At 35.4% G+C, this 26659-nt stretch overlaps 1 long non-coding RNA gene across 1 annotated transcript; it reads left to right on the top strand.

Annotated features, from left to right (window-relative positions):
- The first annotated feature begins 4092 nt into the window (after positions 1-4092).
- On the top strand, positions 4093-4894 carry LOC125495842 (uncharacterized). The gene is made up of 3 exons (XR_007272247.2): positions 4093-4229; positions 4327-4410; positions 4804-4894. It is a non-coding gene; the product is annotated as an uncharacterized LOC125495842 (long non-coding RNA).
- Positions 4895-26659: the final 21765 nt, after the last annotated feature.

The following is a 26659-nucleotide window of genomic DNA, read 5'->3' as shown; positions in this document are numbered from 1 at the left end:
ATTATTCCTAAGTGAACAAGTATCAATTTTGTTATTCAAATTACATTATACTTCCTCCGTTTCTTTCTACTTGCAACCATTTGACATTCACGTCTGTCAATGCATAACTCCAACGGTTAACATATTTAATTATCGATAATTAAAAATTATAAGAAGTACATATTCGAAAAATATACATGGAGACAAACTAACACTGCAAAATCACACATGAATATGTTCTTTCTTAACTATAAATAATCACTAAAGATAAACTGTGTAGAATTAATAAATAGTGTAAAAGTCAATCCGTCACATGTAAAAAGAACACAAACTCTTGTAAAAGACGATCTCACGTTAGTCTTAACGTGAAACCTGTTCAAGTCGATCAAAATATAGCAACAGAGCCCAAGAAGTGTGCACTGACCCAAAGCTTAATTCGCACTGGCAAAGCGTTTTTTCAAACAACTTTCTTCTTCATTCCTCATGTTTGTAGAATCTGGACATTTCTCTCTCTAACTTTCTCATTTTCGACCATTTTCAACCCATATTTTTTCCATTTTTTACTTTTCTATATTATTCTCCCCCTTCCTTCTACTCTTGCTTTGTTGTTTCTTCTTATATTCGAGTTTTATAGTTGTCGTCACACTCTATCCTCATTTCCCACCTAATATGAGACTAGCAGCTACTCTTTTTCCAAAAAATACCCTTTTAATTTATGTTTTTTTTAAGATCTCAACACAACTCCTAGAAATTCGCAAAAGTTCTACTGCATTATTATCCCCTTTCAAGATGTATTCTTGGTTGAAGAAAATGAAACTCATAAACAAACTATGAGAATTAAGGTCGTGAAATTAAAAGTATGAAAAGGTAATTAACCTACATCTCAATTTCAAATCTTCTTTTATGTTAGAGTTTTAGTTACTAGATGATGGTGTGTTTTCTTGTGGTGTGGTGGGTTGGTTTTATTGTGTTCAGGTGGTGGTTTCTATGTCATATGGATTGATTTTCATGTGAGTGGTAGGGTTGGTAGTGGGGTTCAGTGGTGGAATTTTTGGATGGGTGAATTAATTTTCGTGTTAATGGTGAATTTGTGGGGTTGATTTTGTCATTTCAAGTTATAGTTACAATTTCCAATTAATTATGGAATTTTAATAACTAGTTATATATTTTTGGCTCTTAGTTATGGTTTTGTAATTCATACTTAGCTTTTTATTAATAGTTATTAAATTTGAATAGATAGTTATGATGTTTAGGTTAATAGTTATAAGTTGTGGTTAATTATTATGATTTTATAGCTGATAGTTATGATTCTGGCTATTAGTTATTGTTATCTAGATAAATAATTCCGATATTTGGGTAATTAGTTAATATTGTATTTTACATTATTGATGACTTTTTGGTTTTAAGTTCCGATTTTTTAGGCTAATAGTTTTGGTTTGGAAAATAACTGAAAGATTATAATTATTGCATATGAGTAATTATTTATTAATTTCATGATTAACAATTATGCATGATTTTATGGTTATAGTTTTGATATTTAGTTAACAATTATGATTTGAGAGTTGATAGTTATGGGCGGTCAATAGTTATGATTTTAAGGTCATTAGTTTTATCTGCTGTATGCATTAGTAAACATTGTTTTTGCATTGGTTATTTGAGGTCAGCATAACTAATGCAAAAATACGTTAGTTATTTAAGAAAGAGAGAATTAGTGTGTTAATCAGTTATTAAGAAAGAGAGAATTATATATACATGATACTGAAATTAGAATAAAATGTGTTATATAGTCTGGTTTCTATAATATAACTAATATACTTCACCGCTTAACTAATATACCTCAACGGTTAACTAATATACCTAATCAGTGCTCAATTAATTCATTCAGAAGCAATATAAGGCTAGCAAAACAAATAGGTTAAAGCACTTAACTAATTCTGTTGCTAGTTGATGCACATGCATGATGTCAGCATAACATCAGTTGGTCTCATGTTAACTCTAACGTGAGACCCTCTCTTTAAAAACGCATTCCAAAAAGAAACAGGAAAAGTATAATTTACATAATTATGTACTATTTAGTGATTAGAATCCAGTCCTCAACTAATCAAGTAAGGTAGTTTAAGTTACTTTAGAGGACTAATCAAGTAAGGTAGTTTAAGTTACTTTTAATAAATTTTGGTGAAGCAAAATTTATTCTCAAATAAATAATAAATTTTTTAAAATACTAGTTTAAATGTGACCTTGATTTCAAATATGTCCAAGAATTTTAATATCAAACTATATTTCACTTCACTAAATACAAATCTGATCTTAAATAACATGCAATGAGGCTAGATATCATCGTAGAAATAACTAGTTATTAGCACTAAATAAAGTGTGATCTGGTCATTACTTTTCTAGGCTTTTTATACGCATAGCAAAAAAAACATAAACTCAGACTTTTTTTAGGGAAAACCCAAAAGAGGGCACTACTTTGATAAATTATGAGCCGCAAAACTAACAATCATATCCGAATAGTGTCCAGCCAACACCGACAGCCAAATTCCACAAGTTGGAAATGTGCTAACATAAGAGCAACCTTGTTACTGGAACGTTTAACAAAAGACCAAAACACAACATCAAAGTAAGAAACATAAGTTAAAATATCATCTATGATTGAATGGAAATCACTAGCCCCGACCTCCTTAAGCTTGAGACCGTTGATAACTTGCAAACAGTCACTTTCCACCACGAGCTGTCGAAACACTAAGCCTCCTAGCCAAACAAACCCCTTCCAAAACAGCTGGAGCCTCGGCCACGGGATCTCCCACCCCCAAACGCTATTGCAGCACTTTACAACCTTACACCTCCCCTTTTTCATCCCTTCAGACCACCCCTACACCCATACCATCAGCTCTCGCTAATCCCGCGTCCACATTACACTTCCACAGCCCAGCAGACGTCACACTACAACACTCAGGGTGGGGCTGCAGCAGCCTCACACATGCCTTTTGGCTCTTCTCCTCAACCTCCACCTCCTCCTTGCACGTTTTTAGTGAATACCCAACATTGCGGACGAAGGAGAAAATTCCTGCTCCATCACTACGCTACACCGAGCATCCCAAACTGCAAACAAACCATGAGAAACCTTGCTACACCTTGAGAAAGACTACAAGCATGTATAGCATGAAACGCAGATTCTTCAACAAACCCACAAATGCTACATTGAGGAGAGATGTGCTTCAAGCGATGATGTAATGCAAGGTGAGTTGGTAGTGCATCCAAACAACCCCCCCCCCCATGCACACACTTAAACTCTAGGTAACACTAAGGCCCTCCAAATATATTTCCACACATCATCAATTGAGGAGGAGGTTTCTTCATGCAACCACCACGCATCATTCACTATAGCATGATAAGAAGATTTTATAGAGTAATTTCCATTCTTTTCCAAATCCCAACAAATAGTATCTCGTGGGAGTCGATGACTCAATGCAATACTCAGAATTCTATCAACTTCAAAGGGAATAAATAAATTGAGAAATAAGTGCATCACTCCAATATCTAGAAATAGGATCAATCAAAGCGCCAACATCAAGATTCGAGCATGCATCCCCACGCGGAGAATAAGAATTTGCGCTACTGGGAACCTGGAATCTAAGCCTCATGCCACACCTTAATAATATTTTCTCCATCCCCCACTCTCCACCTCATTCCCTTCTTCAACAACCATCGAGCCTCCCAAATTCCTCTCCAAGTATAGCTTGGATTAGATCCTAGTTCTGCATCTAAGAAAGAAGTGGTCGGGTAATAACAAGTCTTATAAATTTGTTCAAGCAAACTACCCGGGTTCATAACAAGGCGCGACCCTTGCTTCCCCAACATAACCCAATTAGACATTTTCATATTCCGAAACCAATCCCACCTTCACTTTTAGGCCTACACAATTTCTCACTACTAGAAATAGAGTACTTTCTCAACGCAATTGTCTCAACACTTTACTTAAGTGTTAAATATAATTAATAAATTGCGATTTTCTCAACGCTTTTTTGGGTTGCAGTATTTCTCATCACATAAAAGCGTCGAGAATTACCTATCACGTGCCCACCACATGTCAACCTAAACCGCACTAATTTTTTTGATGAAAAAATTCTCTCACTTAACCGCGTATTAGGCGGTAACCACTACCCACCTAAGTAGGGGAATACTCGCTCGAGTTTGAGCAAATTCTCAACCGTATCTCACGGTTTGCACCGTGCTTGAATTTGCTAGGGGTGAGCAAATTGATCTTCATATTCAAGGTTAACGCTTTTTGAGCAAATTCTTCATAGTCAAGGTTAATGTTTTTTGGGCAAATTCTGCAAATTACAGGTGACACAATTCTGGAATTTCAAGCTGCTAATTGACGCAAACTCCATACTCGATCGGTTGATTTTCTTCTGCAAATTACTCAAGGTCAGTGCTTTTGACCAAATTCTTCATATTTTGTTGTTTATGAAATGAAAAAGTTCCAGATTATTTCCAACTCTCATTCAATTAGTTCCGACGAAGTGATAAACTCCCTAATTTCCATATCTTCTTTTGTCCACGCAACACCTAAGTGATATTTTTGGGAATTTTGTTGAAATTCAATGGGCTTTCTAGGTTGTATTTGCACTAGATTTGTGTGATGCGGGTAGTTCATTGATTAGGTATTCGGCCTTTTGCCTGCAAGAAATCATTCCCTATATTTTTAGTTATGGGCATATGTCAGTTCTTAAGAAATACTATTGTAACATCTACAAATTATATTCTCTCCCTTTATCTTTTTTCATATTGGCAAGAAGTTCATATCCTTTTTGGTTGCAGACTGCATAAGCAAGGAAGGGGAGCAGGGGAGCAAAGCATAGCAATGGTTGCAGAGCCTTGATTACTCTAAAATTCTTAACGGGGAATCATGTAAGTAGCATAGCAATGTTTTTTTTTTTTACTCTAGACCCTTTATTACATGAACAAGGATAAGACAGAAGCAGCAATTTGTGATCTTTTGGTGGTCTAATCAGCAAAATGGTCGCTTAGATTGTGCTAGTAGTTTTAAATTTCGTGATGTTCGTAGCAGATTGAATGTGAGCTGATTGGCTTCGTCAAAGCTCTATCTTTTTCTTTTACTTTTTCCTTCACATCCCTATCCTCGTCCTTATAGCTATGGCTATCAGTTGTGTCCATAGCTTCATCATTTGTTTCCTCTTCTTGTGAACTCATACCAATTCCTTGGGCCATAGGAAGGAACTATAATGTGATGTTGTAACCCCTTTCACTTGCATCATCTCTATTAACTGATTCTAGTCTTGTCTATTTTTTTATTTTAACCTTCAACAGCACATGAGAACTGAGAATATCTTACGATTGATTTCCAGTTTGTAGCTCTTGTTTGATTTTGTAATGTTTTGATAGGTAAGGAAAATAGAACTTCAAGTTTAAAGCATCAAGATATATAATGGTCCTCTCTTATATCATCATACTTAGAGCAATCATAATGTTATCGATTTAAGCTTCTCATCATCAACATGTTTCAGTGACTTTTAAGTTGTTGAAGTATGAGTGTGAGATGCTAGCTCACTGTTTTTGTGCATTAAAAGAATCCATTACTTGATTTGAATTGTTTCCTGCTGCTATGTTCTCGGGGTATTATCTGCTTGATTTGAATTGTTTCCTGCTTATTTAGTTAAGTTGATCCATGCTTAACTCTAAGTACTAATTAAACAGAATATGTCATCTAAATCTTTCCATAATAATCTTAATCATTTGTTTGTCGTTTAAAGCCTCTACATTCTCCTGAGAAGATTTATTTGTCTTTGCTAATTACTAGTGTAATGATGATATTTCCACCCTGTATTGACTAATCATAGTCTTTTGTTTTACTCTTTCACCCCACTTTAGCAATTTTTGCTTCTTTTTTAATGATCAGCTGCAATGGAATACCATTGTCAATAGTCAAATTAAATTACTTAGATTATGTGTCATCTTCAACTCCTACTTTGATATTTTTGTAAGTGATCTTCTGAGTGTTTAATGGGGAATGAGCATCCACTGTAATTATTGATTCCAAAAAATAAAAAAATCAGGTTCCTTCAACTAACATACTATTGATTCTAAAAAATAAAAAAATCAGAAAAATAAAACTCCCACTCCTCGACGGCGACCGACCAACGGCGGCAACGCCTCTTACTAGTTGCTTGTAACACCCCGATAATTCTCTTTTTCTAGAAAACACCTTTATAATAACCTTAGAGAATTACCCAGGCATTATCGCCCGTGTGATAACGTTTCGGCTTACTCAGTATTTTGCAGCGGAAAACAACTTATAAAAAATCAACTTTATTAAAACTTATGAAGCCAAAAACAATTGTCAAAACTAAACACACCAACTTAAACTATTGTCTGAAAACATAGCTTCTATGAAAACAACTTAAATGGTTCTACTAATACAAGAGCCTCTCCATTCCAGATTCCCCAATGATATGCATCTTCGAACCTGTAATGTCAATGCCGTCTCAACTCTGCTCCCCCGAAGGATCACCACAGGATCAATAGGCAAAGCCATGATCACAAACACAGACAAGCACGTAATCAGCGAAGCTGAGTACTACATATCAGACATACAAAATCCTAAACATGATACTACAAAAATAACTTGTAGGAATAAATAATAATAAAAACAAATAATAATCTGCAGACAACTTCTACTGAACTAAACTTAAACTAACTTTTTAACACTTAAATGGAATAGTTATTAGGACGAATTGTCTTGCCTACTAAGATGAAATGGGGGCGCGACTCCGCATTTCAGAGTGACCTGCGATATCGAGGAACCTTTGAAATAAAAGGGGATGGTGATCAACCCATTCCTAGAAAAGCTATGGCACGCTCACCATAACCCCAACCCTTATGTCCAACTCTAGACGTGCACCAGTCTAAAGTCTATACTCTATTCTCGTTTCACTTTACGTTGAATATATTTTATTACTTGTGTTGACACCACAACAAGCAAATAACACACAATTCATAATCACACAATCATAACAAAATTCCTTTTTATCTTTGGATTAACAAGTGATCACAACTTATCAACCAAGACTCTTTTACTTCTTTTTTAATCCTTTACCAACTTACCTGTTGAACCTAGCCAACAATAAACTTTACCTTTATATAGGTATAACTTGTACTTACCAAATAAGATCCACGGTTCTTATAAGATAAATAAATAATACTCAGGAATCCATGTAACACATGATTCAATCTTACTTACATTAATTCACTCACGAATTAATACATAAACTGAACTTATCTGCTTGCATCAAACTTCCATACAAACATCAATACTCATAACTACTTCTAGTTTACATGTAGCACACAGGCAAATAACATGTAAAACAATTCCAGCAAATCATATATATGAACAACAGAGTCCTATACATGACACTAAGAAATAAAACATCCTTAAAGCATGTTTCTAAATCATATAGCACGTAGACAATGTACGTACCTTGTATAAACAAATCTGTAGGCCACTTTTACGCTCTAAAAGTCTCCTACTACGAATTCTCCGCCTAGAAAATAAAATAATGAAATAAATACCTTGAACTAAAAATTTACAGCAACTTTAAAAACGACCCAAACCCCTTAAACGTGTTTTAAAATCGTTTTTACGTATCAAACTTTCGTTATTTTTAATCCCCTAGTATAGTACAACTATTCTAGTGATTAAAAAACATTTAAAACCCTTAAAACACTTATTTTCTGAAATTACAGCATTCATAAAATTTTATAAATCTTCTGAAAATATATTTAATACATATAAAATTATATGCTAACCAAATCTCATGATTTATATTTTATAAATATAGTTTCTAGTGATTAAAAACCCTAAAAACTATAACTTTCATAATAAAAACTGAAAATAACTTAATATAATAAAATCTGGAATTTATTATAAATATGCATTTGATAGCCAAATATTTTTAAGCATATAAACAATAATTTAGATCATAAACATGCTAATAAATAATAAAATATATAAAAACTAATACTTTAATGGAATCTTAGAGAAGAAGAAAAGAAAAAATAACCCAACAATGGAGAAGGAAGGAAGGTCGCGGCAATAGCAGCAGCACAGGACCGGCGGCGGCGGTTTCTTGGCTCAATCAAAGTTTTGTGACGTTTCTTGTTCAACAAGAAACGTTACTTGAAGAAGAAGAAATAATTTTTTGAGAGAGAATGAAAGATGGCGCACAAGGAGAAGAGAGAGAGGGAAGGGCGCCGAGTGAGAGAGAAAAAGAGAGAGAGAGTCACGTGGAAGAGGAGAGAGAAACAAAGTGTAGGGTAAAATTTTGGGTTCTTAGGATATTTAAATAGAGGTTTTTCCTTTTGGGCTTAGGAAAAGAGATTTTAATAAATAAAAGTTTGATGACTAATAAGATGGGCTCATTAGGACTTTAGTCATCAAATAATCCTTTCCCTTTTTATCACTTTTGGACTTTCGATTCCATTAAGCTTTCTTTTCAAATATGCTTTTAATAATTAAAACTCTTATTAAAACATGCTTAATTAAAACATTACAAATTTTATTAAGCTATGAAAAATATTTTTAGTTGACTTTTAAAATAGTCAACCTTTTTTAAAAGTCAAATCATTTTCCAAAGTCATTTGGATTTAAATATAACTACATAAATACTTTAATATATTTATGAAAATCCTTTAAAATTGTGGGGGAATTACAGCCTACCCCCCTTAAAAGAAGTTTCGTCCCGAAACTTAACACAAAACCCTCGTACTTTCGAAAATTTGAACTCAACATTTCGAAAACTCTTGAAGAAAGGTAGTGGCTCTCGTGCACTTTCCCATTTTTAAAACACTTGTGTTACTTATGAACACCTTTCTTATGCGGAGACTCTACTTCTTTTGCACTAACATGTGCAAATTGTCCGACATAGGCATACATATGCATGAAAATCTCATAAAAATAGACAAAAGCGCAAAATTTATCGCATTCTACCCCCCTTAAAGAAAACGAGTTACGCCCTCGTAACTCACCTCAAGGAATAGGTCTGGATATTTTTTCTTCATATCCTCTTCGGCTTCCCACGTTGCCTCTTCTGACTCATGGTTAGACCAAAGAACTTTGACAATATGAACATCCTTGTTGCGCGTACTACGCACTTTCCTGTCGAGGATCTTGACAGGTCTTTCCTCATATGTGAGGCTACTATCTATCTGAACTCGTTCAGGTTCTAACACATGGCGCTCGTTAGGGATATAGCGCTTAAGTTGGGAGATGTGGAATACATCATGCATCTTTTCAAACTCCATTGGCAAAGCCAATCTATAAGCTACTTTTCCAATGCGCTCCAAAATCTCATATGGGCCTACATATTTAGCACTTAGCTTGCCCTTTTTCCCAAATCTCATAACGCCTTTAGTGGGTGATACATTCAAGAATACTTTATCACCTACAGCAAACTCATCTTCGCGACGTTTTAAATCTGCATAACTTTTCTGCCTATCTTGCGCAGCTTGAATTCGAGCCTGAATCAATTTGACATTCTTGACGGTCTCCTCAATAAATTCAGTCCCCAAAACTATATTTTCGCTAAAGTCATTCCAGCAAATGGGACTTCTACACTTCCATCCATATAATGCCTCAAATGGTGCCATTTTTATACTCGCATGGTAACTATTGTTGTAAGAAAACTCAATCAAATCTAATTAGTCCTCCCAACTTCCTTGAAAATCGATTGCACAAGCTCTCAACATATCCTCCATAGTCTGATTAGTCCTCTCAGTCTGACCATCGGTCGCAGGGTGAAAGCAGCGGTACTCATTTTCAGTGTTGTCCCAAGGTTTAATTGGACCTTTTTCCAAAACTTAGATAGAAATCTCGAGTCACGATCCGAGATAATGTCCTTTGGAACCCCATGCAATCTCACTACATACTTGATATAGGTCTTAGCGAGTTGTTTCTTTTTCCATGTCTCCTTAATAGGTATGAACACGGCGGACTTGGTCAGTCTATCCACAATAACCCAAATGGTATCATTTTCACTCCTCGTTTAGGGTAAGGTAGTCACAAAGTCCATAGAAATAGAATCTCACTTCCATCCAGGGACCTCTAACGATTGAACTTTCCCCATGGGTCTCTTATGGTCTATCTTCACTTTCTGACAGGTTAGACACTTAGACACATATTCAGCTACTTCTCGCTTCATGTTTGGCCACCAATAGATCATCTTAAGGTCTTTATACAGCTTGTCACCCCAGGGTGCACAGAATATGGAGTATTGTGCCCTCGTCCATAAGACGTCTCTTAAGGTCATTGCACTTCTGTGGTACACACCATCTCCCTTTAAACCTTAGACTCCCATCATCATGAATCTTGAAGTCTACTTCCTTACCTTGCTTCATTTTCTCCTTGATCTTTTCTAGCTCAATGATCTTATCGAAAACTGACACCCAAAGAAAGATTGCTAGCTTGCCTCACTTTCCCCTGATTTAAAATTTCTAGTTCTATACCTTATATCTCTACACAACTCCTCAGGGACTATCAAAGTATTCAAACTATGACTCGATTTCCTACTCAAGGCGTCAGCCACCACATTGGCTTTCCCCTCATGATACTGGATGTCTAAATCGTAGTCTTTAATCAACTCCAACCATCTTCTCTGCCTCATATTCAAGTCTTTTTGAGTAAATATGTACTTCAAACTCTTATGATCCGTAAATATCTTACAAGTTGCTCCATAAAGATAATGTCTCCAAATTTTCAAGGCAAACACTATGGCAGCTAACTCTAAATCATGGGTAGGGTAATTAGCCTCATAAGGTTTCAATTGACGCGATGCATAAGCTATTACCTTACCATTCTGTTGCAACACACAACCCAAACCATTTTTCGAAGCATCACTATATACCTCAAATCCCTCATTCCCATCAGGTAGGGTCAAAACAGGTGCAGTGGTTAAACGATCCTTCAAGATCTGAAAAGCTTCCTCACACTTCTCATTCCACTCAAACTTGGACTCCTTCTTCATCAAATTAGTCATAGGTCTTGTTATCTTCGAGAAATCTCGCACGAATCTCCTATAATAGCCAGCTAAACCCAAGAAACTCCTCATGTCAGACACACTCTTTGGAGTTGGCCACTCACTCACAGCTTGAATTTTGGCATGATCTACTGAGACTCCTTCCTTAGACACAAAATGACCAAAAAATGCTACTTTCTCCAAACGAAACTCACACTTAGAGAACTTGGCATATAATTTGTTCTTCCTCAAAGTCCCCAAAATAATTCTCAAATGTTCATCATGCTCAGTTTCATTCCTCGAATATATCAAGATGTCATCAATGAAAACCACTACGAACTTATCCAAAAACTCATGAAAGATCCTATTCATCAACTCCATAAATATCACAGGAGCATTGGTTAACCCAAATGACATTACAGTGAACTCATAGTGACCATAACGCGTTCTAAAGGCAGTCTTAGGTACATCCTTATCTGCTACCCTCAATTGATGATATCCTGAACGTAAGTCAATTTTCGAGAACACACTCACTCCATTCAGTTGATCGAATAGGTCATCTATTCTAGGTAAAGGGTACTTGTTCTTGATGGTAACATTGTTCAACTCCCTATAGTCGATACATAACCTCATACTCCCATCCTTTTTCTTCACGAACAATACAGGAGCTCCCCAAGGTGACGCACTAGGTCTGATGAACCTTATCTAAAATTCTTGCAATTGCGTCTTTAACTCACTCATCTCAGGAGGTGCCATTTCTATAAGGTGCCTTAGAATAGGTGCAGTTCCAGGAACTAAGTCTATGGTAAACTCAACGGTTCTTGCAGGCGGCATACCTGAAATTTCACTCAGAAATACATCCATAAACTCATTCACTATTTGAACATCCTCAAGTTTTAGTTCAGCTTCCATACCCATGTCTTGCACGCTACAGAAAAATAGCTCACACCCCTTTCTCATCAACTTCTGCACTTGCATAGCAGAGATCACTCCAAACTTTTTAGGTTTCCCAAATCGTCTACGAGGTAAATTTTCCCGAAGGGTTTCTCAACACTACCTTTTGAACTTCACAATCAATGTTAGCCTTGTAAAGTCATAACCAATTCATCCCAAGAATCACATCTAGGTATCCTAAATTGAATTCTATTAAGTCAGACGGAAATACAAAGTCTCGTATCTTTAAAGGCAATTTCTAAACAACTCGGTATACCTTATGATTTCTCCAATAGGTATGCTAATAGGCAAATCCAACACTTCAAAATCTACTAAACCCCAATTGAATTTTCCTCAGTCAAGCCTTCCTCAAATAACCGAGCCTTTAACTCCTCAATGGCTATTACCTCAAGTGCAAATCTAGACAATGCTATAAACTTCCTATAATACTTAGAGATGCTCATACTTCTCCTCCTAAGGTTGATGAACTCTTGAGCTTTTAGTTTCCTCATAAAAGCAGGGTAAAACTTTTCTCTTAAATAAGCAGCAATAAAGGATTCCCAAATAAACTCTCTTCATAATTACCGAGTTAGTCTCATTCTCTTTCTACTATAAGTCAGTTCTCATCTTTCAGATACAATATAACTTACCTACTTTCACACTCTCAGGACAGTTCACAGCCCCAAAAATCTTTTCAATGCCTTAATCCGACTCTCTAAAGGATAGGGTCAGCTTACCCTTAAGGTACGACAGTTTATTCTTAGCTAGTCTCTCCAACATGCCCCAGCAGAATCGGGACACTCAACTTTTTCGAGTGCAATTATCTGCCAATAGGCGAATAACAGAAGCTAAGGCATCATTGTCGTTTGACACTCTACTTCGCGACTGAAACTCAACGTAACTTTACTTTGGGTTCCAGCATAACTTACATGTCTATCTAATAAGGCAACACTTGATTTGATCATTAAAGATCGCATCAACATACAATTCCACTAAGTTTCAACAAGAAGTGTTCTCTAATAATCACATAATCAACCATGTAAAATATATTCGCATCAACGTGCAAATAGAAACAAGCAAGCAAGAATATAATCACATAATGAAAAATAATTAAATAATAAAAATTTTCCCATCACGTGCCCAGAATAAATTCTTACTCACTCATATAAAGAAATAATAACTTCTATTCCTCAATCGATAATAAGAATATTCTCCCAATCCAAAATAACCAACTTATTCCTCAACAATATCAGAATAAGGAAATTTAAACCATTATAGCTTGACTACTTTCCAACAACTAATCTCAAACCATAAATAAATACTCTATGGAATTACACCATCATTCTCATCCTTGTTTCCTTTATATTGCTCAGGTATGAAGGTGTCATCACTAGCTTCATCCTCTTCTTCATCCTCATAGTAATCAATGAACTTCCTCTGAATTTTAGATCTTCTAATAGGTATGGTGTCTTCGTCCTCTTCAGGGTCGGATTCAATCCTCATACATGCATCATAAATATCACCCCTAGTAGTACCTCTAGCACGGTCCATCTCTATGATGACTTCATCATCCCTAGCAAATTCTTTCCTCAAAATACGCATTATCCAATGCAGTTCTTCATACTCCCTATGGTCAATGGGTGGATGACGGTCGTCGGCTTCATCGTCAGTCAGAACGATGGGGTTAAAATAGTTTCCTAGATTAGCAGCCATATTCGTAGAGCTACAACATAATAAACCAGAAGGTTTAGCACTCTTCCTGACGTGTTCCCACAAATAACAAGAGGTAAACAACAACAAAGGCATGTAAATATATACTTTGCAGGCAAGAATTATAAACAGTTAGCAGGGAAGAAAAAATAATATTCATGCATCAATAGCAGGGAAGTATAATAATAATGCACTTATTTGCAGGGAAGAAAATAATAATGCACTTATTTGCAGGGAAGAAAATAATAATGATGCTGAACTAACTTCCTGATGCAGACATATAATATTTCTATCCTATATGCCCTTCTTATACTACCCATTCTCATAATGCAATACTATAAACCTTAAAGGCATGAAAAATAATGCAGACACTTTTATAAATAATATTACTCCAGTGCCTGAAAATAACTTTTCGAAATAAAAAAATTTTTCGAACCACCTGGTCACTCGAAAAAAAAATCTTCACTCGAAAATTTTTTTTTTTTTTTTCAGACGCAGCACTTTTTCGAAAAAAAATATATATATATATATATTTTTTTTCGCCGAAAACTCAAAAAAAATTTCGAACCCCTAATTTTTCCGAAAAAATTTCGGTGTTTATAAAAAGTTTCTGAAATAAAAACGTAGGAGCAATACTAAGGTTTCATTTCAAATAACCAATAAGCTAGGTAACTTAATAAAACTAAAGTCACTTAATAAGCTAGTTAGTTAGGCGCCTATAAGTCTTAAACTAACCTAAAGCTCCCAGATACCACTTTGTAACACCCCGATAATTCTCTTTTTCTAGAAAACACTTTTATAATAACCTTAGAGAATTACCCAGGCATTATCGCCCATGTGATAACGTTTCGGCTTACTCAGAATTTTGCAGCGGAAAACAACTTATTAAAAATCAACTTTATTAAAACTTATGAAGGCAAAAACAATTGTCAGAACTAAACACACCAACTTAAACTATTGTCTGAAAACATAGCTTCTAGGAAAACAACTTAAATGGTTCTAGTAATACAAGAGCCTCTCCATTCCAGATTCCCCAATGATATGCATCTTCGAACCTGTAATGTCAATGTCGTCTCAACTCTGCTCCCCCGAAGGATCACCACAAGATCAATAAGCAAAGCCATGATCACAAACACAAACAAGCACGTAATCAGCAAAGCTGAGTACTACATATCAGACATACATAATCCTAAACATGATACTACAAAAATAACTTGCAGGAATAAATAATAATAAAAGTAAATAATAATCTGCAGACAACTTCTACTGAACTAAACTTAAACTAACTTTTTAACACTTAAATGGAATAGTTACGAGTTGTCTTACCTACTAAGATGAAATGGGGGCGCGACTACGCATTTCAGAGTGACCTGCGATATCGAGGAACCTTTGAAATAAAAGAGGGATGGTGATCAACCCATTCCTAGAAAAGCTATGGCACGCTCACCATAACCCCAACCCTTATGTCCAACTCTAGACGTGCACCAGTCTAAAGTCTATACTCTATTCTCGTTTCACTTTATGTTGAATATATTTTATTACTTGTTTTGACACCACAACAAGCGAATAACACACAATTCATAATCACACAATCATAACAAAATTCCTTTTTATCTTTGGATTAACAAGTGATCACAACTTATCAACCAAGACTCTTTTACTTCTTTTTTAATCCTTTACCAACTTACTTGTTGAACCTAGCCAACAATAAACTTTACCTTTATATAGGTATAACTTGTACTTACCAAATAAGATCCACGGTTCTTATAAGATAAATAAATAATACTCAGGAATCCATGTAACACATGATTCAATCTTACTTACATTAATTCACTCACGAATTAATACATAAACTGAACTTATCTGCTTGCATCAAACTTCCATACAAACATCAATACTCATAACTACTTCTAGTTTACATGTAGCACACAGTCAAATAACATGTAAAACAATTCCAGTAAATCATATATATGAACAACAGAGTCCTATACATGACACTAAGAAATAAAACATCCTTAAAGCATGTTTCTAAATCATATAGCACGTAGATAATATACGTACCTTGTATAAACAAATCTGTAGGCCACTTTTACGCTTTAAAAGTCTCCCACTACGAATTCTCCGCCTAGAAAATAAAATAATGAAATAAATACCTTGAACTAAAAATTTACAGCAACTTTAAAAACGACCCAAACACCTTAAACGTGTTTTGAAATCTTTTTACGTATCAAACTTTCGTTATTTTTAATCCCCTAGTATAGTACAACTATTCTAGTGATTAAAAATCATTTGAAATCCTTAAAATACTTATTTTCTGAAATTACAGCATTCATAAAATTTTATAAATCTTCTGAAAATATATTTAATACATATAAAATTATATGCTAACCAAATCTCATGATTTATATTTTATAAATATAGTTTCTAGTGATTAAAAACCCTAAAAACTATAACTTTCATAATAAAAACTGAAAATAACTTAATATAATAAAATCTGGAATTTATTATAAATATGCATATGATAGCCGAAATATTTTTAAGCATATAAACAATAATTTAGATCATAAACATGCTAATAAATAATAAAATAATATAAAAACTAATACTTTAATGGAATCTTAGAGAAGAAGAAAAGAAAAATAACCACAACAATGGAGAAGGAAGGAAGGTCGGCGGCAATAGCAGCAGCACAGGACCGGCGGCGGCGGTTTCTTGGGTCAATCAAAGTTTTGTGACGTTTCTTGTTCAACAAGAAACGTTACTTGAAGAAGAAGAAACAATTTTTTGAGAGAGAATGAAAGATGGCGCACAAGGAGAAGAGAGAGAGGGAAGGGCGCTGAGTGAGAGAGAAAAAGAGAGAGAGTCACGTGGAAGAGAGAGAGAAATAAAGTGTAGGGTAAAATTTTGGGTTCTTAGGATATTTAAATAGAGGCTTTTCCTTTTGGGCTTAGGAAAAGAGATTTTAATAAATAAAAGTTTGATGACTAATAAGATGGGCTTATTAGGACTTTAGTCATCAAACAATCCTTTCCCTTTTTATCACTTTTGGATTTTCGATTCCATTAAGCTTTCTTTTCAAATATGCTTTTAATAATTAAAACTCTTATTAAAACATGCTTAATTAAAACATTACAAATTTTATTAAGCTATGAAAAATATTTTTAGTTGACTTTTAAAATAGTCAACCCTTTTTAAAAGTCAAATCATTTTCCAAACTCATTTGGATTTAAATTAACTACATAAATACTTTAATAGATTTATGAAAATCCTTTAAAATTGCTAGTGAAAATAACATAATAATGAAAAAAAACCGGTTGCTGCGTTTGCTGGTGGATCACTGACGACGACCAATGCCTCTCACTCCTCGAGATGCCGGCAAGCCGATGCTGGCGGGTTTTGGCCCGACCAGGCGGTTTGGCTCGGTCAACCGGGTGAGTTTGTTTCTTATACGTAATTCTACACGGGTTTTCAGTTAGGGTCTTTTGCACGGCGTCTAATCTAGGGTTCTTTATGTTATAAAAGGAACCCCTTGGTGGTCATTGTTGGACACACACTTTTAGCCTCTACTATTTTAGGACTCTCTTGTAATTTCTCTCTCTTGTTTTTTCCTCCATTATAGTGAAGAAGCTCGAATTCCCCACCTGTGGACGTAGGTCTATTTTGATCAAACCACGTAAATCTTTGTGTTCTTTCTGCTTAATTTCTTTATTGCTTTTCTCATCCTTATTACTGCATTAATTTGTTCCAACATTAATCAAATACTACAACACCCATTCCTAACATTTTCTAACTTTTCCTACAAAAGTCAAATATTGAGAAAAAAAACCGTGGCAATAAGTATAGATAATTAAGCTAAGTGGTAGAAATTAAACTTGCTTAGGGTCCTAGTACTTCATTAAGTTACTATGATTCAAAAAGGTCATGATCACTATATCGTTTTCTATGCTTGAAGTTTGACTATTATTATCTTAAATTGGATTAAGAAAGACTATTCGTATCTAAAAACACTACAACATAACTGGGCTATAGCAACGCTTCAATAGCGTTGCTACAAGGTATAAAAACGTTGCAAAAGATCAAATGCAACGCTTTAAAAGTATTTCAATAAGTCATGTTGCATTAGGTCTAATGCAACGCTTACAAGGGGCTATTGCAACGCTTCATAGAAATGTTGCATGATTTGTCCAATTCAACGCTTTTTGAAGTGCAACGTTTTTAGCCTCCTATTGCAACACTTTTAAGATTATAAGTTGATACATATTGGCAACTTATCTTTGTTTATATGCAACACTTTTCTTCAAATATTCAAATCATATGCCCCCAACATTTTCTTAACCATATGCAACACTTTTTAATATAGTTGCAACGCCGAATCAATTACTTTCTAATTAAACGAATTCCCTGTAATTCCATTACTAAAAGCTACTAAGACATTAAAAATGACTTCGAAAAAGTCATATATTATAACAAAAAGTCGACATCAAATATGTACAAGTACTAGTATCTGTACAAAATTACAAAATGATTATCTAGCCAGTTTGCTAGCTAAAAACTTTTTAAACCCAAAATAATGTTCAGCACAAAATAGAAGCCAATTCTTCATTCTTGATTCAACGAGAAATATATAAATATCAAAATGCTTCCAATTCGGACTTTGAAAAGCTTTGTACCTGTCACAAAGAAAAATTTGATTGTTAATAATATGTTGTAAATAATTTAAGTTGATTCAATATTCATGCTCAATTATTTGTGGAGAATATAAAAAAAACCAAACTGCTATATGAAATGGAGATGAAATTAAGATAGCACAACATAGTAAAAAAAATCATGTTTTCCACCCATCTCGCACCACGTCAGCCACTAGCATTTCACATACACGAAAAGCAAGACTCTTAAACTTCCCCTGAAGAGAACCGATGGACTACCAACAATGAGAGACACAAGATGCAGAAAGCAATCTACAGAGTTCGAAGATGACCCAAAATTAAGTCTATGGTTGCTAATTGTTATATGCTATCTGCCACATCTTTCACCTACATGAAATCTTGGAATGTGGTTTTGGAACGGAGGAAACCTCCAGATCTAGCCATTATCGAGCTTTATTACCATGTAAACAGTTGGGATTTGAAGAATGGAAGTGATTTTGAAAGGGGTAACCTAAGGTCCTAGAGGGTTTCGTGCTTTCACAGCTTAAGACGGTCTTCTAATCAACATCATTTCGCACTGAAAATGTTAATGCTCTAAAATGATTGCATAATTAAATAAGTAAATCACAATTAAAAAGAATTCCCTTACATCATCTGTAACTCCCACATTCATCATAAGTCATAACATTCCACATTTGAATACCTTCTATTTTTTGGGACATAACATAAACTTCACTACAAAATCAACTTCCAATTTATAATTATATTTCTTCCCTCTGCAATCCATATCACCATATAGTAATCTCATAAGTACCACATTCTTCATAATAACCTAGACTTTCTTCTACTTCTCTGGGACATAGTCATCAAGACCAAAAATTCAACATTTAATCACCAAAATCTTCACAATTTGCTTCATTTTCCCAACTACTCTCACCATACACAAATACAAAATCTTCCTATCATTAAAAAAAGTGACTGTTTTTTTTTTTAAAAGATGAGGTAGCAGTATTTCAGAGTTGAAAAACTTGTAGCAATGAGAAGAATCTATAAAGCAACAGGAAACACAATAATTCAACTTCCGTAGTGTTTATAGTTTGCTAACCTTATACTTGACCAATCTATGCATATAATATTACCTTATGTAACTAAATCCCTAACTATATATGATGCATATAATACTTTTGAGGAGATGAAACTGATTTGTGATTGTGTACCTTCTAAACTAAGAATTCTCGGACAACATCAGATGGCAGCTTTGTTATGAGCTTCTGCAAGATGTCTTCAACCAGACTTTCCTTTGACTTGTCGAACTGCTCCATTTTCTTTGCGTAATCTGCCTCAAGGTTTGCTTTCTTTTGCTCATAGTCTGCTTCAAGTTCCTTTCTCATGTCAGCAATCTCAGTCTTTTCGGCTTCCATGTCTGCCCTCACAGCATCCATTACCTCTTTTGGCACCACATATGAACCAGTAGCAGCAACACTCTTCTTCAAGACCTTATTGGTGACCCCCCTACCAAATAGCCGCCTACGACCAGGGTACTCCTTGTCCATCACACCCATAAAAGCATCTTTAGGGTCACTTTCATCTTCTGTGGGTTGGTAACTCTTCATAGCTTCCTATAATTCACATAAACAGAATTATAGGTAGCGAAATCAATATCAATATCAATATCAATATCCTAAATCAAGGTATCATAAACAAAATTATATTGTTGGCAGAATTATAGGCAGCAACATCCTAAATCAACGTATCAAGTAATATCAACACATGGATAGCCAAAAATAACAATATCAGCATCCTAAATCAGCGTATGAACAAACATACAATTTTTCTTGCTGTATCCTCAAATGTATCAGCATATTTCTTCTTTTCATCTCTTGCACGAGTGCGCTCAAATACTTGAGCCAACGAGGGGAACTGCTTGTTAGGATCTTCATTTTTCTACCCGAAAAAGAAAGAATCAGTTTACCATTACAAGGGCCACAATATAGAGTATTTACCATGCATTAAGTGAGATCTAACTAGAATTAGTTTGATTGAGAGCTAATCTTTGGCTTCCTAGCATACTCAAACTACACAAAAAAAGTGACACTAGAGAGAACGTTAGGGAAGTGACTTACCATTTCTTCACGTATCCTTGCAAAGCTTTTAGGTCCAGCAGTGTGATTGTTCTTTTGAGCTTTCCTTCGACTTTGATTAAGTGAACATCGGGCCTACACATACATGCACAATAAAAAAGCTAGGTCCTATCAGAGATCACTTAAGTCAAATGCAAAAAAAGTATCAATTTAAACATATTTCGAACTAATCTGAAGTTCTGAACTATTGTGCAGGCAAAAATGTGTCAAATGAAGACATATCATAATTTAATTGACATGTCTTGTCATTATTGGCTACAAGATTTATCCAAAAGTTACAATTTTGATATTTCATAATTTAATTGACATGTCTTTCATGATTACAGGCACAACAGGGCGAAGTTACATTGGCAGCAAATCTTTCTGATCACGGATACAAATTTGAATTGGCATCTAATGTTCCTTCTATTGGTTTGGTGAGCTCATGTGGTTTTTACTATGTCCACTTTTCCAATTTCTTTAGCTGTGTTTAGAGGTTTGTGATCCAAAGTATAAATTGAGTGGCTTCTCCTTCTCCATATTGTCTATTTGGTAAGGCTAGTTGGTCATCAGAATTTGCACTGTTCACATTCATAAGCTTGTTCTAGAAGGTACCTTCTTTTATTACTATTTTATTTTTGTGGAACCAGAAGCATGTCAAATGTTCTTTTGTTGGTATTCCATGACCAGGGGAAAAAACAAAGGTGGAGGGGTGGGGAGAAGATTTCCTTAGATTATTACTTGTTGCCATGGTTCTATCACTGTGTCTTGTCCTGTCCTCCAGTTTCATGCTGTTCTTTTTTTAGTTTCTGTCTTAATACAATTGAATGGTGATGATTTGTTCTGTATTTATGATGCTGCAGCCAAAGGCAACTTTTAGATTTCCTTGTGGTGAAGTTTCATTAGAGGAGAAAGAGGATGAAGAAGTGAAGAGAGTTTTATCAGTGAACGGTATTGTCAAAGGTTCAATTCTTAATGGGGTTTGCACTGCTTTGTACAAAGATGAAAATTTGAACCTAAGATACTCCTATAAGGTCAGTTTTAAGCATACCTTCTCTTCTTTCTTGTTCCATAGAACCAGCAGCTGCTTGAAATCCTCTTCCGGTATAGTTTTAGGCCTTTTCATCCATCGCAGATTGTTGGTGGTGTACTTATGGTAATGCCTTTTCTTGAATCGGCACTTATGAATCCTCCAGGCAGCACCAATAGACTTTAGTACCCATTCCTTTCCTTCTTCGGGAACCAGGTATTTGGACTGAAGATGAAGAACAACATTATTAGTTTAGTACGTAGAAGGGAAGTACAGTAGTGTTGCTGTATTATTGCACTTAGAAGCAGACACAAGACCTACCAAAATGTACTCCCACAACTTATCTTTGCCAGGCACCTTTCTCCAACTCCTATATGTCAGTGGAGCATTACCGTAGTCTCGAGCAATGGTCCCTAAGAATCTTGAAAATTCACCTATTGTGTCCTTTTCAGGTGTGACTGGTCCAATAGGCTGTCCAAACTCATTCAAAATAATGGCCTCACGCTTCTCAAGAGGGCGCATATGCACTGCATGCATCATAGTAGGACCCCTTCCAATTGCAACTAAGCAAAAAGTTCAAAGTAACTATAAACAACCCACATATAATATATATATATAAACAATTTGGAAAAAAAATATAATGCATATGGCGGAACCAGATCAGAGCTCAAAATAGTCTTTCAAACATATACTACATATATAATGCATATGGCAGAACTAAAACATTGAGACTCAAAGTTGCAAGATTTTATTGAGACTCAAAGAACCAGAACATTGAGACTCAATGTTTGCATATGGCAGAACCAGAACCAGAACATTGAAAAGGATGAGCAGATGAAGTGTATTAAAGATTTCGCTTCATCACTGGAGCAGGATTTCAGAAACAGCACAGAAGATGTAAAATTTATAAAGCAGAAACAACACAATTAATATTGCTCCAGGAGGATTCTTTTGGCTTGCACTTCTTGATTCTCTACGTGCCCTTCCTTGCCCAAGTGTTTGGCATAGTCCCTCTCAACCTGAACACAATGTAAAACTATTCATAGGGCGATTTTGCAGTAGGGAAAAACAGTTGCGTTTCATCTTTGCTGAACCAAACAATATGCTGTCATGGCTGATTGATTTTTTCTGTTTAACCATTACAATGTAAGCTGTATTGAGTTGAACAAGCAATGAAATTAATACATTTTCAGCAGTTGTTGCTCATTTATGTTTCTACAGTTATGCTATTTCTGACTGTTTCTGATCAATGTTCAGCTGGCCAAGTTGTCCAGTAAGTTGTTGGGTAATGGTCAACGATCGATTTTCTATCGGTTGTTTGAGAACTGGCCCTGGCTAGGTACCTGGGTTCTGTTATCCTCTATGCCCCTGGCTAGGTAAGGGTTCTGTTATCCTCAATGCCCCATCGTCTTCTTCAAGTGTCTTTCTAGTCTAATCTGGGTTTGTTTTCTCACTTTGTATCTCTTATCACAGGGATTGTTCTGTTCATTTTGAGAATTGACTATTATAAAACAAAGTGAATATTGTTTTCTTATATCTCATATATACAAGTCAAATTCGATGATATTTCTGTTTATAGTTGATCATGATAAATTAGTTGATCAAATGATCGCTATCGATAAAGAATTAAACTTGATCTCCCCACATAATGCACAAAGTATAAAACCTTTAGCATATTAGTATATGTTTGGCTAGTATTAGTAGCTCTTTTTCATTTGATTGAGTTGGTCATGCTAATACACTTTCAATGTCCTCATTCATTCAACCAAGGTCAAAATTCATCATATATTCTGATCACAAACTTTATCCCCACATTTTTTAAATCTTTCCTAATGAATTTCTTAAATTTTTTACCTTGTTGTTCAGTCTCATTCACAGTGTTTTGTTCAGCCTCGTTATCATCCACATCCTCATTGCCACTATCATCCATCTCCTCTTTATCACTATCATCTTCCTCGTCATTGCCATCATCATCAGCACCTTCGTCATTTTCTTTTGCTGCTGATTCACCATCATCTGCTGGGTTTTGAGATTCTCCATCACTTTTATCCTCTTTATCTACATTGACATGTCGTGTTTCATCCAATTCTATCACAGACACAATTTGTATGTTAGAATCACATGCATTTGCAGAGTCTATATTAATTCAACTTCACAAAAAAGATTTACCTAAGAGCCATTCTAAGTCTGCATCAACCACAAGTTGATTTTCAAGACAACCAGCTAAAGGTGTAGGAGTTTCCAAGGCGGCTTCCTGATTTGGTTGTTTCTTCTTCAAGATCAGTTCAGCCATAGTTGGTGCTTTCCCTTTTCCATTTTCACCAACTTGTCTCCGTTGTTTACTCTGCTTTAGAAGTTTGTTTAGCATCATTGGAGGTACATACTTTTGGGAAGGAGCAGATGATCGAGTCATCACCTGTTTATGTAACAATTTCTGCATTTTCTGCATTTTAAGTGCTAATGTTAGATTTCAGCATTTTCTGCATTTTAAGTGCTAATGTTAGATGATAAATAAATAAGTAGCTTCAAACAGAATAGGGTTCCGAAGACCGACTAACTGGCTTAGTGGGTTCAAAAGCTGCTGTAGCACTTCCTTCCTGCAGTATAAAAAACATGATTGTCATGAGAATTGATGCATAATCAGCAGATCACATAAACCATTACATCCATATAACAACCAAAAACATATTCTTGCACTACAAATTACAAAAAAAAGCTTATTGTTCTTTCCAATTTTGTCACCCATCCACAACACAAACACACAAAAAAGAAGTGTAAGCAAGAAAATACGATGAAAAAAGGGACCCATACACCGGATGTCATAACTTCAAGGCATTATTAACAAAAAATAAAATAAAAAACAGAACTGTTGGGTTTTAAATCAGAAGCTCGCAAGTAAATCACAGAACTGTTGGTATCTAAAGGGTTGGGAGGTGTAAATCACAAAAATAAAGTAAATCACAAAATAAATAAGCCTATTGACAAACAGGAAGAGGATGCCTTGGGAGGTGTAAGATTTATGGGACAAAGCGATTCCAAATATTACTTCTGTCATTTCAATTTGTTTAAGAAGTGTTCTCAGATCAATGATCGATAATAGTCACAACAACGTACCAATTTCGAAACTGCTTTAGCATTATTTGACCTTTGTTGTTCCTCCTCTTGCTCTTCTTCACTAGACTGACTACCAGGAGAATAATCAGGATCCTTGTTTCCCTCTTTAGATCCCTTTGCTTTCTCTTTCCTTTTTTTGTTCTTTTTGCCGTCCACCAAGTTCGTCAGTGACCTGCTTATGTCTAGGATTCCAGACTCAAGCAATCTGGTCCTGCACTCCTCAACTCGCTGCATTCTGCCTTTCTCATAAGCATTCATTGTCTTCAAAGCCTTACTTCCCTTTGCCATTTGTAACCTACACATTACATTAGAAACTGATTCAGTAGCAATCTCATTAACAAGGCATATTCAGATAATAAAATCTACAATAATTCAAGTTAAAGGTACAACAAAGCACTGAAACAGATTCATCATGCAGATTTAGATACCCTGAAAAAGAGCATGAAAAACAGTTGGAAGTATCATTCACAAAGAATAAGTAGCAGATTGAACATGCATTAACTAATTAATAAGACAACCTCAAAGAAAGTAATCTATACGTTCAAATCATTCAGCAACATTGTCGAAATCCTCATCTGCTTCCATCCAATCCCACACGGTATCATCAAAATCTGAGTCTTCACGGTTTTGCTCATCTGTTGCAACACCATCAAGAGTGACATTTGCATCCATTACCATAGGCTCTATATCTTCCCTTGATAAGATAATTTCTGTATCATCAATACTAACAAGGGAAGTTGAGGCATTGTCTTCGGGCACAACCTATTAGAGTGTGCAACCTCTTCACCTTCCCCAAAATCATAAATGTCCTTGGAATTGCATTCATAACATAATTCAACCTCGAGCTAATAGGATCTGGAGCATACCAAACTTGGTGCACTTGAGACGGCAAAACAAAGGGATCATCCAAGGAACAAAACTTGTTGATATTAACACAAGGAAGCCCATAGTTATCCTTTTCTTCTTGGTACCACTCACACCGAAACAAAACAACGCTAAACTTAGACCAATAATTCAGCTCTATAATTTCAAGTATCGAACCGAAGTAAGCCACCTTCCCCAAAACTGGATTCTTGTCCTTAGTGCTTGCAAAGCTTGGAGTTAATGCAACTAAAGATACACCACTATTTTGAGTTTTACATCTAGTGTCACGTTCTTTGGTGTAAAATCTAAAGCCATTAACGTAATAGCCTGAATATCTCTTTGCTGTAGCACTTGGACCTTTAGCTAACCAAAAGATGTGATCCGGGACATCGCTCACCACTGCTTTATTTCTAAACCACTTAGTAAACTCATGGCTATGGTCTCGTGCCTGAGCCCACTTACTTTTCCTTGACTGACAACTAACATACAGTTCATGTTCACTGCATTAAAATTTTCAAAAAGAATTATGAGCAGGTAAGTTAGTAAGTTGGTAAGTTAATTAATGCTATTATTTATTTTTACCTGATATACTCATTGACTTCTTCACTATCAGAATTGAACAAGGCATATCGATGCGCCCGTTGAAGGGAATTAGCATCCAAAGTGAATAAGTTGCCTTTCCTTCTCTTCTTTCCTCCCAATGGACGACCAACCCTTCTAAAGATGATAACATCCGATTTACCTTCCTTGTCTTCATTGGAATGAGTTGACTTCACTCCTTGCATATATCGTGCAAGAAAATTTGAGCACTCATCTAACCAATACCCTTCTGCCATGGATCCCTCTGGATGGCTTCGATTACGCACGTATGACTTTAATGTACAGAGATATCGTTCAATGAAGTACATACAACGCCCATGCACAGGACCCCCAAGCTTAACTTGATCCACTAAATGAACAGGAAGATGTACCATAATATCAAAGAATGAAGGTACAAATATCTTCTCAAATTCACATAATGTCTCAGTTATTTCAGTTTGCAAGCTATCAAGGTCTTTTGGATCAATAACCTTGCCGCAAAGCTTTCGAAAAAAAGCTCCAAGCCTAATGAGAGAATTGCCACATGCTTGGGTAAAGATTTTCTCACAGCAACTTGTAGTAGGTAATGCAATATAATGTGTGCATCGTGACTTTTATACCCAACAACTTTCCTTTCGGAGGAACGCCACA

This window comes from Beta vulgaris, chromosome 3 (assembly GCF_026745355.1).
Source record: "Beta vulgaris subsp. vulgaris cultivar EL10 chromosome 3, EL10.2, whole genome shotgun sequence".
NCBI classification, from domain to species: domain Eukaryota; kingdom Viridiplantae; phylum Streptophyta; class Magnoliopsida; order Caryophyllales; family Amaranthaceae; genus Beta; species Beta vulgaris.
The sequence above is the reverse complement of the archived record's forward strand: the minus strand, read 5'-3'. Positions and strand labels throughout refer to the sequence as shown.